Here is a 7156-nt window from a genome sequence, read left to right as displayed (position 1 = left end):
CATACATGTTCGTTGCAAGTACAAGTGGAGTACACCAAGTCTTAAAATAATATAAAACAGATGACCAAAGGACAGAGGGACATACAGTACACTGAGAGTCAGAACTTAGGACTGTGGGCGTGTTAAGCCTGGTCAAGCAGACTGACTGCTGCACTCACTTTTCGTTTCATTTGACACATGAAGTGAAGCAAAATACGAGCTCTCGCAAGATGCAGGCTGGTTTCACAAGGCTAGTGGGTGTTGTGCAGCCTCAGTGCTGCTAACAGACCTATCTGAAGCATCTCTTAGACAGAACAGGGTGAGTGGCTCTCTGTTCACATCAATACAGGGGTTAACATAGGGTAGAGGCCCCACACACTACTGCACAGAAAACGGTGGAGCAGGATCAGTGTGTCTGCATTAGAAAACAACAGCTCCCCCTTGTGGACTTCAGCTTTCGGAGTCCTTCCCCCTAAAGACAGTAACGTCTCATGGGAGTCATGACATGTCAAGTACTGTCCATCCCCATGGTAGATGCAGAAAGATCCCTTGTTCACCTTGCTAAACCCAGGTTGGTCAAGTCCTGAGTCTGGTCCATTCTCCAATCTATACTGGAGATGCACCCATTGACTGCACCAATCAGCCAATAGGGTTTCTCATGGACAATGACTTCCCAGTAATGCAGGCCAGTGGAGAAGGACTCCTGTGCGAGGACACAGTACTGAGAGTCATAACGCTCATATCGGTCCATTCCAATGGGCTCCGTGTTCCAGCACACCTGTAGCCTGTCCCTTGACACCTCCAGCTTCGGATGGGACGTTTTGGAGTCCAATGTCAGTGTTCTACAGATAGACAATCATAGTCAATGCACCATGGATATGCAATGCATTGAAAACATATGGACTATTCATTGATGGTGATGAATGAACAGCATAAGTTATACATGTACTATGTACGACCATAAAATGTTCACAGTACATGACCACATGCCATTCAAAAAGCATCAAGAGAAACAATTGCTATAAGAATTGTGTCAAAGTGAGTCAAAGCCTGAGACAACTCATCCACCATTCTCTCCACTGTTCTCATCCTCTCTGGGGCACAGAGCTCCCTCTCCACTTCCTGCGTGGGCAGCAGGTCCAGGTCCCTATGATGGGGACACAATGACAAAATCCATGTCTGGGTGCCTCTATTCAATCACTTGAGGTTTTTCTGTAAAACGTATCGGATAAAAGGTTAGATTAGATATATACAGTGCATTTGGAAAGTATTCAGACCCCTTGACTTTTTCCACATTTTGTTACGTTACAGCCTTATTCTAAAATTGATTAAATAGTTTTTTCCCTCAACCTAGACACAATACTTCCATAAGGACTACACAAAAACATGTTTTAAGAAATGTTTGCCAATGTATATATTAAAAAAACGGATATCACATTTAAATAAATATTGAGACCCTTTATTCAATGCTTTGTTGAAGCTCCTTTGGCAGTGATTACAGCCTCGAATCTTCTTGGGTATGAAGCTACAAACTAGGTACACCTATTTTGGGAAATTTCTCCCATTCTTCTCTGCAGATCCTCTCAAGCTCTGTCAGGTTGGATGGGGAGTGTCTCTGCACAGCTATTTTCAGGTCTCTCCAGACTTATCCCGAAGCCACTCCTGCATTGTCTTGGCTGTGTACTTAGGGTTGTTGTCCTGTTTGAAGGTGAACCTTCACCTCCAATCTGAGGTCCTGAGCACTCTGGAGCAGGTTGCCATCAATGATCTCTCTGTACTTTTCTACGTTCATCTTTCCCTCGATCCTGACTAGTCTCCCAGTCCTTGCCACTGAAAAACATCCCAACAACATGATGCTGCCACCACCATGCTTCACCTTTGGATGGTGCCAGGTTTCCTCCAGACGTGACGCTTGCCATTCAGGCCAAATAGTTCAATCTTGGTTTCATCAGACCAGAGAATCTTGTTTCTTATTGGTCTGAGAATCCTTTAGGTGCCTTTTGGCAAACACCAATAGGGCTGTCATGTGCGTTTTACTGAGGAGTGGCTTCCATCTGGCCACTCTACCATAAAGGCCTGATTGATGGAGAGCTGAGGAGATGGTTGTTCTTCTGGAAGGTTATCCCATCACCAGAGAGGAACCATGGGGCTCTGTCAGAGTTACAATCAGGTTGTTGGTCACCTCCCTGACCGAGGCACTTCTCCACCGATTGCTCAGTTTGGCCGTGCAGCCAGCTCAAGGAGGAGTCTTGGTGGTTCCAAACTTTTTCCACTTAAGAATTTAAGAACGCAGAATGGAGGCCACTGCTCTCTGTTCTTGGGAACCTTCAATGCTGCAAAAATGTTTTAGTACCATTCCCCAGATCTGTGCCTCGACACAATCCTGTTTCGGGGCTCTACGGATGATTCCTTTGACCTCATAGCTTGGTTTTTGTTCTGACATGTACTGTCAACTGTGGGACCTTTATAAAGACAGGTGTGTGCTTTTCGAAATCATGTCCAATCAATTAAATTTACCACAGGTGGACTCCAATCTAGCTATAGAAACATCTCAAGGATGATCAATGGAATCCGGATGCAACTGAGCTCAATTTTGTGTCTTATAGCAAAGAACCCTTTTATCATTGGAGGGTTCTGCCTAGAACCCTCTATGAACGGTTCAACCAGCCTTATTAGCCTTTAAAATGTTATTATTTATGACAATACATTACATACAGTGCCTTGCGAAAGTATTCGGCCCCCTTGAACTTTGCGACCTTTTGCCACATTTCAGGCTTCAAACATAAAGATATAAAACTGTATTTTTTTGTGAAGAATCAACAACAAGTGGGACACAATCATGAAGTGGAACGACATTTATTGGATATTTCAAACTTTTTTAACAAATCAAAAACTGAAAAATTGGGCGTGCCAAATTATTCAGCCCCCTTAAGTTAATACTTTGTAGCGCCACCTTTTGCTGCGATTACAGCTGTAAGACGCTTGGGGTGTGTCTCTATCAGTTTTGCACATCGAGAGACTGAAATATTTTCCCATTCCTCCTTGCAAAACAGCTCGAGCTCAGTGAGGTTGGATGGAGAGCATTTGTGAACAGCAGTTTTCAGTTCTTTCCACAGATTCTCGATTGGATTCAGGTCTGGACTTTGACTTGGCCATTCTAACACCTGGATATGTTTATTTTTGAACCATTCCATTGTAGATTTTGCTTTATGTTTTGGATCATTGTCTTGTTGGAAGACAAATCTCCGTCCCAGTCTCAGGTCTTTTGCAGACTCCATCAGGTTTTCTTCCAGAATGGTCCTGTATTTGGCTCCATCCATCTTCCCATCAATTTTAACCATCTTCCCTGTCCCTGCTGAAGAAAAGCAGGCCCAAACCATGATGCTGCCACCACCATGTTTGACAGTGGGGATGGTGTGTTCAGCTGTGTTGCTTTTACACCAAACATAACGTTTTGCATTGTTGCCAAAAAGTTCCATTTTGGTTTCATCTGACCAGAGCACCTTCTTCCACATGTTTGGTGTGTCTCCCAGGTGGCTTGTGGCAAACTTTAAACAACACTTTTTATGGATATCTTTAAGAAATGGCTTTCTTCTTGCCACTCTTCCATAAAGGCCAGATTTGTGCAATATACGACTGATTGTTGTCCTATGGACAGAGTCTCCCACCTCAGCTGGAGATCTCTGCAGTTCATCCAGAGTGATCATGGGCCTCTTGGCTGCATCTCTGATCAGTCTTCTCCTTGTATGAGCTGAAAGTTTAGAGGGACGGCCAGGTCTTGGTAGATTTGCTGTGGTCTGATACTCCTTCCATTTCAATATTATCGCTTGCACAGTGCTCCTTGGGATGTTTAAAGCTTGGGAAATCTTTTTGTATCCAAATCTGGCTTTAAACTTCTTCACAACAGTATCTCGGACCTGCCTGGTGTGTTCCTTGTTCTTCATGATGCTCTCTGCGCTTTTAACGGACCTCTAAGACTATCACAGTGCAGGTGCATTTATACGGAGACTTGATTACACACAGGTGGATTGTATTTATCATCATTAGTCATTTAGGTCAACATTGGATCATTCAGAGATCCTCACTGAACTTCTGGAGAGAGTTTGCTGCACTGAAAGTAAAGGGGCTGAATAATTTTGCACGCCCAATTTTTCAGTTTTTGATTTGTTAAAAAAGTTTGAAATATCCAATAAATGTCGTTCCACTTCATGATTGTGTCCCACTTGTTGTTGATTCTTCACAAAGAAATACAGTTTTATATCTTTATGTTTGAAGCCTGAAATGTGGCAAAAGGTCGCAAAGTTCAAGGGGGCCGAATACTTTCGCAAGGCACTGTACATAATAAGGCCTTTATTTGAAGGCCTAATTATACCATAACACAGTGGTGTTAGAAATGTCCTGTTTTACAAGCCTCATCAGGCCTGCAAGTCACATTATTCTAGCTTTAACATATCCAACAAGTGGAATTGTTATCTCTCAAATGTAAAAGTCCCCATATTTGGGGACTCAATTAGATTTTTTTTCCATTTAATTCAGTCTGGTATGAGAAGGTAGCCCCTATCGCCAAAAGCAGGGTGTCTGCGGAAAGCTGAGTATCTTGGCTATTGATCGGTGCCTTCAAATCTTTGGTATGACTTACTACCAAAATGGGCATAAACATTTATAAGGGCAGGCCGAGACGATTACCTAATTTCAAGATGGCTGCTACCAACATTCCGTTGTGCGTTGTGAAGCATAAACAAAATAAACATGGAATACGGTGATAGACACCAAAAGCCTTCTGCCTGTGACCTACCATTATGGATCACCAGCCCCAAGAGTCAAAATGTTTATTTTACACAATGTTTTCACCAAACAGCACACATCAAACAAGGTAAGCTTAGATTTGGTCTGTGTTTAAGCTATAGCTACATTCAATTGAATCCTTTGGTAATAGGAACAAATCTAGCCTATTGCCAATGTTATCTGATAATGTATGACTTCAAACTTCTTAGTGATCCCTTCACGCAGGGATTGATTTGACAACACCCAGTGAAATAGCAGCGCGCCAAATTCAAAAACAGAAATACTCATAAAAATAATTAATAAATCATACCAGTGTTATAAATGGGTGTAAAGATGAACTTCTTGTTAATCCAGCCACAGTGTCAGATTTCAAAAAGGCTTTACGGCGAAAGCAAACCATGCTATTATCTGAGGACAGCACCACATCAAACATACACATGAGATGTTAGTGTTGTAGAAATTACATTTTTATAGTGAACAATAACTTTAGGCACATCCAGTGTGCAAAAAAAGTGCAATTACCACATTCGGACACTTTGGGGAGGTTGAAAGGACACTTGAATGTACATACCCTGGATACCCCATAACACCACCACAATGTTAGAGTGAGGTTGATATGGTAGAAATTGTGTTTTTATACTGAACATATAGCATTTAGGGATTGCACATATGTAATAGCACTGGAACTATCTAATTTACAGACATACAGTATGTCACTTTGGAGAGTTTTAGGGACACTTGGAAATGTCCCGTGACCACACCTGACACTACTTACTAAAACATTGCCCATTTCTAGTTGTTAGGTCTATCAATCCCATTTTTTTGGTGATATTGTTCACGTGTTGTGGAAGCCATCTGATGTGTTTCCAGCTCTAGTCATCAATAATTAACTTATAGCTTGTCAATGAAAGACTACTTTCAAAATAAAAATCAATTTCTAAAAAGTTATTTTGTGTGAGCTTGATCTTGTGTATTCTGAACTATGTACCTCTTATCTATTTTCTGATCATTTCCTCACAATCTCCCAGATGTCTTCTTTTCAAATATAACAGGTTTTTGCATATCAGAATCATGTAATTACACATGAATAGCAGTTACTTTTGGGTATGTCTATTTAGGCAGAAATCTATTTTTTGCAATTACATTTAAGAGGTTTGTAATTCACTTGCAACCTCCATTCAGAATGAATGCAAGGGTATGACAAATTAAATACCTCAATCATGTAAACTGCAACAGCCATCTCAGTAATGGGTGCAATATATCCAAGCACTAACAGTGTCACGTTCTGACCTTTGTTCCTTTTTTTATGTCTCTATTTTGGGTTTGGTCAGGGCGTGAGTTGGGGTGGGCATTCTATGTTTTTGTTCTATGTTTTGTATTTCTGTGATTGGCCTGGTATGGTTCCCAATCAGAGGCAGCTGTCTATCGTTGTCTCTGATTGAGAACCATACCTAGGTAGCCTGTTCCCACCTGTGTTTGTGGGTAGTTGTTTTCCGTTTCAGTGTTTGCACCATACGGGACTGTTTCGATTTTCTTTTATTCTCTTGTTCTTTTGTATTTAGTGTTCAAATATGAACATGTACCACGCTGCGCTTTGGTCTACTCCTTCTTCCTCAGACGGACATCGTTACAAACAGATTTGACTCGTTTTAAAAAACGATATGCTAATTGTCTTTGTGTACCATAAAATGAATCAACCAAGCAAGGTACATGCAAAAACACAGATAATACAGTAAAACAAACACTTCTGAAAATCTCCCTAAAATAAAGCATGCTGAGAAATTTAGAACCCTTCTTGCCTTCCAAATAATCCTTCTTGACTTCCAAAGAATCATAAATCCAAAATAGTTTCTTAGGATGGTAAAGGTTCCAGGTAGAACCCTTTGCCTTACAAATAACCACTTTGGAACACTTCTTTTTAATATTCTCCACCTGCAAGAATTTCAAGTTATTTATTTCTTGGATGAGAGATTTGCTGATGCCTCTGAGGAGGTCGATCTCTTGGAAACATCTCTCCATGCTCTTGGACTCCAGCCACTGTGTGATATACAGTACCAGTCACAAGTTTGGACACACTCAAAGATTTGTCTTTATTTTTACTATATTCTACATTGTAGAATATAAGTGAAGACACCCAAACTATAAAATAATACGTATGGAATCATGTAGTAACCAAAAAAGTGTTAAACAAATCAAAATATATTTCATATTTGAGATTCTTCAAAGTAGACACCCTTTGCCTTGATGAGAGCTTTGCACACTCTTGGCATTCTCTCAACCAGCTTCACCTGGAATGATTTTCCAACAGTCTTGAATGAGTTCCCACACATGCTGAGCACCTATTGGCTGCTTTTCCTTTACTCTGCGGTCCAACTCATCCCAAACCATCTCA

The sequence above is a fragment of the Oncorhynchus mykiss genome, chromosome 1, assembly GCF_013265735.2.
Source record: "Oncorhynchus mykiss isolate Arlee chromosome 1, USDA_OmykA_1.1, whole genome shotgun sequence".
Classification (NCBI taxonomy): Eukaryota; Metazoa; Chordata; class Actinopteri; order Salmoniformes; family Salmonidae; genus Oncorhynchus; species Oncorhynchus mykiss.
Note: the sequence above shows the minus strand (reverse complement) of the source record.